The 12984-nt window shown below is 36.2% G+C and overlaps 1 long non-coding RNA gene across 1 annotated transcript in view; it reads right to left on the minus strand.

Annotated features, from left to right (window-relative positions):
* LOC109249826 (uncharacterized) overlaps window positions 1-12984 on the minus strand; it is a 62894-nt gene that overhangs the window by 24119 nt on the left and 25791 nt on the right. The window contains exons 2-3 of the long non-coding RNA XR_002072774.2: window positions 12540-12618; window positions 7573-7737 (exon numbers count right to left, since the gene is read on the minus strand). This is a non-coding gene — a long non-coding RNA (uncharacterized LOC109249826). The remainder of the gene's footprint in view (window positions 1-7572; window positions 7738-12539; window positions 12619-12984) is intronic.

The raw sequence follows: 12984 nt of genomic DNA on the forward strand, positions 1-12984 counted from the left end.
ATAGAATAAACAAAGACTATGACTTACTTGGATAGGAATCTAAGATATTTTACCATTTATCATTTCTCCTGTTTAGTTTACACAGAGAAATTCTAAATATTTCCTGGCATACCTGCATTTTCAAAGTGACCCGAAATGAAAGAGGAAACATAGCAATTTTATACAATGTAACAAATCTTACATGTTATCTTTAAAATTAAAATTTTACACTTTAGGGGCACCTGGGTGGCTCAGTCGGTTAATTCAGCTCAGGTCATGATCTCGCAGTTTGTGGGTTCGAGCCCCACGTCAGGCTCTGTGCTGACACCTCCGAGCCTGGAGCCTGCTTCAGATTCTGTGTCTCCCTCTCTCTCTCTGCCCCTCCCCTACTCGTACTTGGTCTCTCTCTCTCTCAAAATAAAATAAAGACATAACAAATATTTTTAAAAACTTTACACTTTACATTGAAATCTATGACCATTTTGAGTTGATTTTTTATGTCGGGTATGGGGTTTAGTTTGAGGTTTAGAGCCTGGTGAACAGATCTGGGACATGAAGGCAAAAGCATGGTCTATAAAAGGAAATAATCGATAAATGGGACTGCAGCAAAATTAAAAATGTCTGCCCTCCCAAAGACCTTATTAAGAAGATTAGAAGACAAGCCGTATAGACTGAGAAAATATTTGCAAACCACGTATCTGACGAATGACTTCTATATGTAATACGTAAAGAACTCTCAAAATTCCACATTAAAACAATAATCCAGTTAGAAATGGGCAAAAACAAAATAGTTCACCCCAAACGATATACAGACAGCAAATAAACTTTTGATAAACGATCAATATCACCAGCCATTAAGAAAATGCAAATTAAAAGAACAAATAAAATATCACAACACACCTTTCAGAAAGGCTAACATTTTTGAAGTTATAGCACAAAGTGCAATCCAGGAGGTAGAGAAAGGGATCTCTTCTTCACTGCTGATGGGACTGTAAAACGCCTTCCAACAAGAGCAAGCTATAGTGGGGGTGGGGGGGGCGGGGGAGTAATCCCTCCTCCATTAATAAGGTCCAGACAGGGCCTTGTTCCCTATCTGCAGCGATCAGTACCTGTCCTAGGACGGCCAATAAAAAGGCTTCCTTCCCCTGACCAGAGCAATTGATTTAGGCGTGAGAAATGTGACCCATACCACGCAATGTAAGTCCTTCTGAGATTAATTCATGAAATTAGAAAAAACAAAACAAAACAAAACATGTCTTGACTTCATTTACAGTCACTCCGATGATATGGTATTTAATTCAAGAATATGTTAAAAATCTGTCAACCTATGAAGAAACTAGATACAGAATCTTTTTAAATGTTTATTTCTTTTTTTGAGAGAAAAAGAGAGAGAGTGTGAGCATGAGCATGTATGCAGGAGAGGCAGAGAGAGAGGGAGACAGAAGATCCAAAGCGGGCTCTGCACTGACAGCAGAGAGCCCGATGTGGGGCTGGAACCCACCAACCATGAGATCATAACCTGAGCCAAAGCTGGAGGCTTGACCAACTGAGCCACCCAGGCACCCCGATACAGAATAATTTTAAAGGAATGTTTTGTAGTTTGTACATAAAATGTTAGCTTTAAAGGAGGATAAAATTATAAAATATTGCTGATATATTCATTGGGTTTCTTTTCTTTCATATTGACAAGCTATGCCGAATACAGCCATTTACTTTAAAAATGTTGCTTTAGCTCCTTTTTTAAAAAAATAACTTTTTTCTTTCCTTCAGTATCCTGGCCTCTGCCCCCTTACATCTCTGAATATGAAGTATGTCATCGTTAAGTTGCAATTCTTATAACTTCCTCAAATTCCTGAAAGCCATCTCCCCCTGGGAAAAACAGGAAGAAAGAATTGAAAAGTAACAGCAAATGAGCTCTGATTAGCAGATCATCTCTGGGGTTCAAAGCTATACCCCTATGACAGCTTAAACACCCCAGAAACTCAGTAAGAATTTTTATCACCATATCATAACATGTATAAAATTGTCCTTTGATTTTTATCGAAGTTTGTACGTGTGTGTTTCACGCAATTTATTATTCAAACCAAAATTGAAAACTAGAATTAGTATACACAGAAAACGAACTGACTAGGAAATGATGCATTTTTATATTTTTCATTTTACCAGGTCGAAAATTAAAAAGTAAAATGACTTTTTTTTAATTGAAGTCCACACAACATAAAATTAACCCTTTTAAAGCTTTCAACAGAGTGGCAGTTAGTGCAGTGATGATGTTGTACAACTACTATATTAACTTTCAAAACATTTTCATCATTCTCCCCACAAAAAAACCCAAAAAAACCAAAAACCAAAAAACAACAAAAACAAACATCCATTAATCAGTAATTTTACATTATCCCTTACCTTACCCCCCCCCCCCCCAGCAAGCACTAATCTCCTTTTTGTCTCTATTATTTTAGCTCCTTTGGATATTTCATATAAATGAATTAATACACTATGTGACCTCTCATGTCTGGCTTCTTCTATGTCTGGCATAAAGTTTTCAAGGTTCATCCATGTTGTAGCATGTATCAATACTTTACTCATTTGTATGGCTAAATAATATTCCATTGTATAATGCTACATTTTATTTCTCTGTTGATGGACATTACAGATGTTTCTACTTTTTAGTTATTATGGACATCGATACTATGAACATTCATATGGAATTGTTGTTTAAACACCTGTTTTCAATTATTTGGAGTATCTATCTAAGAGTGGAATTGCTGGGTCATACGGTAATTCTACCTTTTACTTTTTAAGGAACTACCCGATTGTTTTCCACAATGGCTGCTCTCTTTTACATCTCTACCAGAAATGTAATATATGAGGGTTTCAGAGTCTCCACTTCCTTGCCAATGCTTGTCATTCATTGGTTATTATTATCTATTATAACTATCCTATATTGTATATTATTAATAATATATATTGATAATATAAAATGTTATTTTATTATTATAAAAATTATTGAGGTATCATTGAAATACAACAGTTTATTAATTTCAAGATTTGTTGTTTTAAATTTCATTTCTATAATGACTAATCACTTTAAGAATCGTTTGTCATTGATATATGTCTTTTGTTTTGGATACTTCTTTTTTTATTTTTATTTAACTTATTTTTTAATTAACATCCAAGTTAGTTAGCATATAGTGCAACAATGATTTCAGGAGTAGATTCCTTACCCATTTAACCCATCCCCCCTCCCAAAACCCTGCCGGTAACCCTCTGTTTGTTCTCCATATTTAAGAGTCTCTTATGGTTTTGTCCCCCTCCCTGTTTTTATATTATTTTTACTTCCCTTCCCTATGTTCATCTGTTTTGTATCTTAAAGTCCTCATGTGAGTGAAGTAATATTACATTTTTCTTTCTCTGACTGACTAATTTCGCTTAGCATAATACCCTCCAATTCCATCCACGTAGTTACAAATGGCAAGATTTCATGCTTTTTGATTGAAATGAATAAAACTCCATTGTATATATATACCATGTCTTCTTTATCCATTCATCTATAGATGGACATTTGGGCTCTTTCCATACTTTGGTTATTGTCAATAGTGCTGCTATAAACATTGGGGTGCACGTGCCCCTTTGAAACAGCATACCTGGATCCCTTGGATAAATCATTAGAGAAATGTGTATTCAAGTTCTTTGTCCACATCCTAGTTGAATTTTTGTCTTTTTGTTGTTGAGTTGTAAGAGTTTTTATATATTCTGAATATCAGATACTTAATATCTGTCCTTTTTCTGTTTTGGGGGTTTTCTTTTCACTTTCTCAGTACTGTTCTTTGATGCCAAAAATATGTGAATTTTAATGAAGTACAATTTACCTATTTGTTTTTCTACCATTTCTTCTGCTTTTGTTCTCACGTATAGAATCCATTGCTTAACCCAAGGTCATGATGATTTACCCTTAAGTTTTTTGCTAAGAGTTTTATGGTTTTAGCTCTTACATTTAGGCTATTGATTCATTTTGAGTGAAGTTTTGTAAATGGTGTGAGGTAGGGGTTTTGTAGCCTTTTGAGCCTCATGAATATTTGAGCCCCTGAAAAAAACAATTCTGACAACATAAAAGAATTATTTTACTGTGATTTGTTATCCTTGATTAAAAAAAAATATTAATGTAGATTTTGATGTATGTATCGTCCTTACAAAACTTGGAATTAGTTGATACTACTCCAGACATATCCCATATTTGATTTACTACCTACGTTAGAGTTACTGTGCCTTTCTTATTTATTTCTGCTGGCAACTTTATCACTTGAGCACTAGTCAAACAAATCTGGCAGTGACAGGGAAGTATCCAAAACTATAATGTCCAGAACATGTCTGTCAATGTTCCTAAGGTCCTCAAATGTGGTGGTAGGGGGTGGGGCTGTAAATCTCCTCTGTGATTACCACACCTCATACTTATATAGGGCTTTCCATTTTATAAAGCACTTTCAGCATAATATTCTATTTGATCCTACTAGTCTCTTTTGAAATAGACAGGACGTGTGCTTTTTCATTATTTTATACATATGAAAACTGAATCTTTGCAGAGCTAAATGATCTTCCAACGTCAAATAACAGAACATACCAGATTAGTACTCAAAACCCAGTCCTTAGACTCTGGGAAATAAATATATATATATACGTATATATATATATATATATATATATATATACGTATATATATATATTTCTTTTCCTTTGCCCTACTGTGATGAGTCAGTGTGATTCTGAAGCAAATTTATAAGAGGGGTTTATCAAAATTTTTTTAAATTTTTTATTGAAAACCAGGTTTAAAAATGTTAAAAAGCTGTAAAGTGTTATTTCCTCTCTAAATGATTGTGCAGTGCGTATTTATAAGCGTTTATACAATAATTTGATAACCAAACAGCTGCTGAAACAATGAATTTTTATGACCAGCATCTCAGTTAGTGTTTTTCTCCTAAGCATGATAAAATAAAGTTTGTGTGATACAATTCATCTATTTCAGATGCGTTTAATATAAGCACCAGCAAAAGGATAATCAAGAGGAGAATCCATGAAATAAAATCACATGGGCAGTAGAGTAAAATAAAAACACATGTCAGTTACCTATTTTTTTTAACTCATGTGTGTGCCTGATCATAGAGAACAATACTTTTTGGGATTCTTTAAAAGAAATCAAAACTAGGACTTTTTAGAGCTGCATGGTGTAGACATCTATCCTTAGCTCATCATCACGTTGCACATACTAAGCGAGCACCTTTCATCTGGACAGCCCCATGCTAGATATTATAATAGGATAACAACGTGAGTAAGATTTAGTCTCTGGCTTTAGTTTACAATCAAAGAGAAGTGACATATATGTATCCAGCTAACTAGATTGTAAAAGAATACGCCACAGCTAAGGTAATGAGCTGCCCTGCAAGGTAATGAATTTCCTCTCCCTGGAGGTGTTCAAGCACAAGCTGGCCTTCCACTCAACAGCATTGTTATAACAGAAGCTGATGCCTGGGTAGAAGCTGGCAGTGAATCACTTGTTAGAGCACTTCCAATTTTAATATAAGCTCTAAAATAATACAGTTTACAGTTAAAGCTGTAAAATAAACCCCTTCTCAAAGCATTAGCTTGCTATTGTATTAATGTTTTTGGCCTGCTTATGATTTTCTTTATTCATTATTCATATGTACTTGTGAAACATTTTTATTACATCTTGAATGAAACATTTTCTACAAGAGAAATAGCCTAGTATGTCTTTGGTAATAGCAATTCCATCCAAGATAAGTCTTACAGTTATTCCAAGTGACTTTTTGTTTTGTTTTTTTTTCCTTAAACAGCCCTCTAACATTTGATAATGTTGATTCCACCACCAGAACTCTCTGCAGTTAATGCTATCACATTACTATTATACAGTGGATCAAAGGATTGTGTAAAAACTGAAATATAGTGTAATTAGTAGCTGAAAGCCCAACTAACAAATGTAAAATAAATTTTAGAGAAATACAAAGTGTTATTTGGCACTGATCACGACCATATAAAGCATGTCAAATTAAATAGCATCCCAATATGCTAACAATGTGTTTTCTAAAAGGTGAAGAGGTTAATTGTGTTGTAAAAGGAATTTCCAAAAGAATGCATCATCTATTTTACATTGAAACCTCAATTTACTATGGCAGGAAACCGTATTACTGAACTTTGCAGATTAGCAAGTAATTGACCAAACATTCAGAAATAGTTTTCTCTAATTGTTGGTTGTTGGAGCAGTATATATTATTATATTTAGCAATCCCAATGAAGTTGAATAAATTAAAGTGATCTTTGTTGTGAACTAAAATTTGTATTATACATTTTTAAGTTAATAAACTTATATGAATTTGCTCAAAGATTTCTGTGATTACATTTGTCATGGTTGATATAAAACTGCTCAGCCATTTGGAGGAAATGAATTTTTTTTCAGTGTTTTATGTTTAGCAAATGAGAATTGCTGATTATTATTCATCCTAACAACATTCACTTCTCAAATTATGAATCGAATACATCTTGATTGTGGCTTACGGTAATATGTAAAAAGTTTAATTAGTGTATACGAATGAGTTGGGCTTTTTTTCAGTAAATCTTATAGGTTTTGTTTTTACTTAGAGTTTTTAGTTTTCAACTTGTCCAGCTTTCGAAGGAGTAGAGAACCCAGTGAAAAGTGATGGCTTCCAGATAGCAACCAGCATTAGTAAACACTCTCTCTCATGTATGTCCTTCTTTTTAAAGAATGTATCATCCTTTAGCTGAAGAAATACCAGAGTGATTCTTAAAACGAAAAGGTATTAGTGATGGACAACATTACCCAGTGTTTGTATATATATATACACACACATAGATACATATATATACATAGCAAAACCGGTCCTAACTTCATGTACTCTGCACAGGCACAGTCAGTCCTGGATAATGTGTAATAGAGATAATTGGTATTTACAAATGTTTGTGGATAGGTGAAAAATTAATATAAGATTTAGGTAAAATTCGAAAGGATTCTTATATTTATTTATTTTTTTTTAATTTTTTTTTAAAGTTTTTATTTTTGAGACAGAGAGAGACAAAGCATGAACAGGGGAGGGTCAGGGAGAGGGAGACACAGAATCCGAAACAGGCTCCAGGCTCTGAGCTGTCAGCACAGAGCCCGACGCGGGGCTCGAACTCACGGACCGCGAGATCATGACCTGAGCCGAAGTCGGCCGCTTGATCGACTGAGCCACCCAGGCGCCCCTAGGATTCTTATGTTTAAAACCCGCTGCATATTATCGTTATTTTAAAAGGCAGAGCATGATTAATTAGTTCACAACCACTTTAAAGAGTCACATTAAATAAACAGCAGACCAAATTGAGGGAGGAAGCCACTAAAAATTAAGTCGTTATTATTGTTCTACTCTTTTATATGAGCATATAATCTTTCATTTGCTGTAAAAACAAAAATAACACAAAAACAAAAACAAAACAAAACAAAACAAATGAACAAACAACTCAAGGCAAAATAGCTCACACTATAAAGGAAATGTATTGGCTCATGTGACCCAAATGTTCTGTGCTTACTTTTATCTTTTCAAAGAAGCTTGCTTTGGCAGTTCAAATGCTGTGACCAGATTCCCAGTCTCTCTCCTCAGTTCTGCCTCTTCGGGTGGGCTCTGTTCATAGCAACCTCCTGTCGTCATGGCCTGACATTGGTTCCCAGTGGCTCCCAGGTCGTTCCTCTTCCTCCTTAATGTCATATAGAGAAGATAACAAAGTTCTATAAGAAGAATTTTAAAAAGCATCTTTTCCAGAAATCCTAGGGAAGGTTACCCTTCAATTCCTTGGATGCATTTGGAACAAAGGCCTTGCATCAATCACTCTGGTCAGAGGAAGGCAAGTGATGATTGCCTTAAGCCAATAATGAAGCTATAGTTCTGTGGCCGAAGAGGGGTTCCACTTCCCCTGAAATATGTGGCCTGTGTCAGGGAGGACAAATCCCCACAAAAATAGAGATAAACTTTTATCAAAAGAAGAGGGAAACGGACATGAGCTAACCACCAGAAAAAGTACATGACACTTGTGTTGTACGTCTCTGCCTTTCTACTGATCTTCTCCTTGCCTTCAAGTAATTAATAGAAAAATGATTTTTTGTAACGATCAAAGGTCATGAAACTGGTGAGCCAATTATTCTCTTTCCTCCCATTTAGAGCTCATTACCAAATGTGTTTATTACAAGAGGCTGCCTCCCACCCTGCTTAACATCTATGGAAAAAAAAACTAAAGACCCTGCTGAATCATAGTCCCTTTTGTAATATACTTCACTGGCCAATTCTTCAATAGTAATCATCAATGTAAGTGATCTCTCCAAATGTAGAAAAAGGTGAAGATACATAGAGTCCGTCCACTATTAAATCATATTCCATAATTCCCTTATCTTTCCAAAGAAACCTGTAGGCCTCAGTTCCTCAATTACAAATTCTATGGTTCTCAAATTGGGCCCCTGAGTCAATCATATAAATCCAAATAAAAGTTAGTGGAAAAATAAAATATGTGGATGTATGAAAAGACACAAATTATTACCCTGGCATTTGGATATTTGTAGATGCAGGCTCCCTATGCCAAAATTGTATGTGATGGGGCTCTGCTAAATAGGAGAAAGGTCATTGTCCAAACTGGAATGGTGACAGATTATCTTCTATATTCTCCTTCAGATTCATGCTCCACCTTGGACTGTGTTCCAGTAGCTAACCTGTCTAAACTGCTTAGATTCCCTGATTATCTCTGATTTATGGCTGGGCTTGGCCATTTAAAATTACCAGTAGGAGATAAGTAGAAAGATGGAGAGGGATATTTTGAAATTCTCTCCCCAGCTCTCTCTCCTCTAGTAATTCATGGTAGGTTGGTTCTGTCCATCTTTAAGACCCCACAGTTCTTTTTAAGCAGTCTCCCCCAAAAAGCTTTTCTCCCTGGTTCCAGTAACTGTTCCTTTCCCCTACTCTTTTAGATATCGGGATGTTCAGAACTATGACAATCTGAGGGTTGGATTGTTGGATTCCTTGCACTCACTTTTGTATTTAATCCAATAACTAGGCTCACTCCAATATACCCAGTAGAATATCCTATTTCTTTCCAGGACCATGACCGATACCAGGGCCAACAGGGACATGGGAATAATATAAGAAAGAACAAGTTGTGCTCAGCAAAAAGTGGGAATGGTCCAAATACACTAGAGAGAACCCTCAAGGAAAGTGTGAAATAAAATAAAGAGGGGGCCAGATGATATAGAGCCTCTAAATCCAGAGGCCTTTATAGAGTTTGCCTAACAAGAATAAAAGAACTACAAAGTGTTTGTGAGAATGATCAGGTATGCTGAAAATATCAGTTTGGCAGACTGGAAATTGAAAAGACTTAAAATAGAAAGAAAGTTTAAAGGACCATAAAGATATCTGAGCAAAGACAGATATAAGCCTGAGCAGAGAAGTTGGTAAAGAGGACAGGTGAAGAAAAATGGATGCATAGAATCTTTTAATTATGGAGACTTGAATAAGGAACATGAGAGGAGAGATACGGAGTGTGATCATATGATTTACCATCCAAAGAAAGACACCTTTAGAAGTGATAAAAGTTGTATTAATACCTAAGGTAATTAATGCCTACCAGGATTAGTCCCATAAAATGGAGGCATATAGTCAACCTAGAGATAAACAAAACATTTCATGACAGCAAACCTGAGTTCTTTAGAAACTGATCGCTTTTGGTGAGGACAAGGAAGGTAAAAATGCTAAATATCTAGCTAAAGCGAAATATGTGGGAATAAGGAAAAAGATAATGGGTCATTTTGGTACATAAAGTTGAAAATGCCCAGATAGCATTTGGCAGTATAGAACCAAACTCATGGTCAATTGAGAACACAGGATAAGAAATATGGATTTGAATCTCTTCCACATAAAGAATGAATCTGTTCTACCAAAGAGATAATTTCCCTGACAGAAATCCCTTCCCTCTTCACTATTTATGCCTGTGAATTATTACCTCCACAGCAGTCTAGGAGCCTGAAGGGCAGGGCCAGCCTCTGATTCACTTTTGTAAATCACCAGGCTTAGCACACTGTTGTATATCCGAAAGAAACTAATACATATTTGTTGAGTTAAAGACTTGTTTTACTTAGGCCACTTGAATAGCATATCCATTACCATATCTCTGTCCTGCTACTACTCTGCCATACCTCATCTTTTACCTAAACAATCCTGCTGCTGCTCAATCTGGTTTGCCATGTAAAAATAAAGAAGAGTTTAAGAATCGGTGTCTCGCCAGGGACTGAGCTATGGCAAGATTCCTGTGCTGCTTGAAAGTAAGCCAGAGCATAAATTAACTGCGTTGTACATAAAAGTCTTATGTCTTGTCTGGGCAACTGAATGGACAATGCTGTCACTGGAGTACTGGTTAAACAGTGTTATAGATTTAAATGCTAGATTTTTCTTACTCTCTTCTTCATATTTCCTTTTGAGGAGATGTTTTTGAGGTTTTAGGAGATGTTATTCTTTTTTTTTTTTTTAATAAGATGAATGGGGGAAATTTTCTTTGTATTTGTAACATTTTGATGTCCCAGATCAGTATTTGACCTCCAGTAGGTCACGTATACTCTAACTGTCTACTTATTCTCATGTTTTTGGCAACTGGTTTTATAGATATATTCATTTTACTTTTTTAAAGTAGCTGCCATTTCTTCTTTTGTCATAAAATCAATTTCCCTGCTCTGCATCCAATAAATATGAAATCCATGCTGATAGAGTTTTTCATTCATCATTTGGCAAAAAATTTACCAAATGTTTGAAACAGTGCTGGGTAAAACACATGAGATATGGATTTTGTGGGTCGGGAAACACAAAACTAAATTAATAAAACATTGCCCCTGACCTCACACAATTATAAATTTTTATGGTGACTGAATTATGTGATTCTTTTGTAACAATATTATTTGACAGAAATAAAAATGTCTGAAGTCTATAGAATCTCTTTCTCTCCCTCTCTCCGTTTCCCTCCTGCCTTCCTTTTTCCTCATATTTAAGACAGCTATTTTCAGAGCATGTCAATATTGAATATTCATTAATTTTCAAAGTCCTGGGTTTTTGCCAGTTTAGATTTAGTTGATGTTCCATTACACTGTTGAGCACATTTCATGGTTCTCTAATCAAATTAGCTCACTTCTAAACACAAACATTTTTATAAGACTTGCCCAAAGCAGTTGTGACTTAGCTCCCATCTTATTTTTTTAAATAAAAAAAACCAAGCAGCAGGTTATTAAGTTCGGCACATCACCTGCTGTGCAAAGAGACCAACACACAAGAAAAGCAGCCAACCTTCCTACAGCACATACTGTAGATCACACAGTGTAACACAGACTGTAGATCAGAGAGTTGTTACATCACTAATATTCAAAGCCCCTTGAATTTCAATTATACTTTATTTATTATCTTAGCTGCTTCACCATTTGTAATGCATAGTAATCTTCTACACATTCACTGCTTCCACCTTGATGGTTGCGAAGTATCTTCTATGATACATTTTGTCATTTAATATTACGTTTACTATGCAAAACACAGCTAAATCTTGACAGGCCCCATAAAAACCCATCCTAAATGAACCATTATATTGTATGCTGTCAACGTGGACTAAAAAAATACAGTGCCACTCCACCAAGCTTGCAGAAGCAGTAGAAAATAGGGAGGGATGTAACTCCCAAAAAGAAGATAGCAACTACATATTTTGCACCGACAGGACATATCCCGGCGGGAGATGGGGTGAGGATAACTAGGGAAATGGCAATAATTAATTAAAATTTGATTCCGTTCAGGAAGTCATTTTTTGAATTCTTACGGGAGACTCAATGTCTAACAAGACCTCGATTGTATAGAAGTTCAGCCAACGCAGGAGAATAAGAGGTACACACGTGACTGTAAAACAAGGCCACTGTCATGCGGGATGTAACAACAGCAGACGCAGCAGACCATGGCAATAGAGAAGAGGGAGTGAATTGCTGTCCCTTGGGCGCTTGGGGAGCGATGCGCTCATGACTCCCAGGGCCTGTTAATCTTCTCAAGGGTTCCGAAATACAGCGCAGTCAGCCTACTATGTTGGAATCATGGGGACCAATGAGTTCTGGGATCTTTGGCACCTGACAAGTTCCAATAGGCAGAGAGGTGATTCCCTAACTAGTCTGCATGTCCAGCTCACCGTGAGAGTCACGAATAAACGGATTCTTCTGCCCTATCCAAGAGCTGCTCTACTGAAGTCCCAGAGTAGAGTCTGTATTTTTCAAAAGTGTGCTGGGCAAATCAGATATGTAGCAAGGCACTGAAGACACAACTGTGCATCTGTGACTTGCTAGATGTTAGAGCTCCTGCCACCTGTGATCAACATTGAAATATGTTTTCTGTTCCTTACGATCCCTGGCCTGATAAAAACCACCCGTTTATCTCTCACCCTTCAGCAACCAATTTTTGTGGCCAAGCTAACAACCAGGACGCTACAGTGTAAGAGCTACATACTTCTTTAGCTTTATCTCAACCAGGGTTGTTTTCCCTCCAGGTAATTCAGCATCTTCAACCAAAAGGAGCCAATACACTGCTGCATTGAAAATAATATTTTTATTAATAGGAGTTAAGGCACAGAATTAGAAATTAGTTTAATCTTAGTATCTATAAACATGTGCTGTTTCAAAGTTATCAATACACAAATATTATATGTATAATATACATATATACATATATATACATATACACATATATATATGACATGTGTATGGTATAAAACATATCTTGGGGCACCTGGGTGGCTCAGTCGGTTAAGCGGCAGACTTCAGCTCAGGTCACGATCTCACGGTCCGTGAGTTCAAGCCCCGCGTCGGGCTCTGTGCTGACAGCTCAGAGCCTGGAGCCCGTTTCGGATTCTGTGTCTCCCTCTCTCTCTGACCCTCCCCTGCTCATGCTCTGT

The sequence above is a fragment of the Panthera pardus genome, unplaced genomic scaffold (assembly GCF_024362965.1).
Source record: "Panthera pardus isolate Hobbes unplaced genomic scaffold, ASM2436296v1 HiC_scaffold_17, whole genome shotgun sequence".
NCBI classification, from domain to species: Eukaryota; Metazoa; Chordata; class Mammalia; order Carnivora; family Felidae; genus Panthera; species Panthera pardus.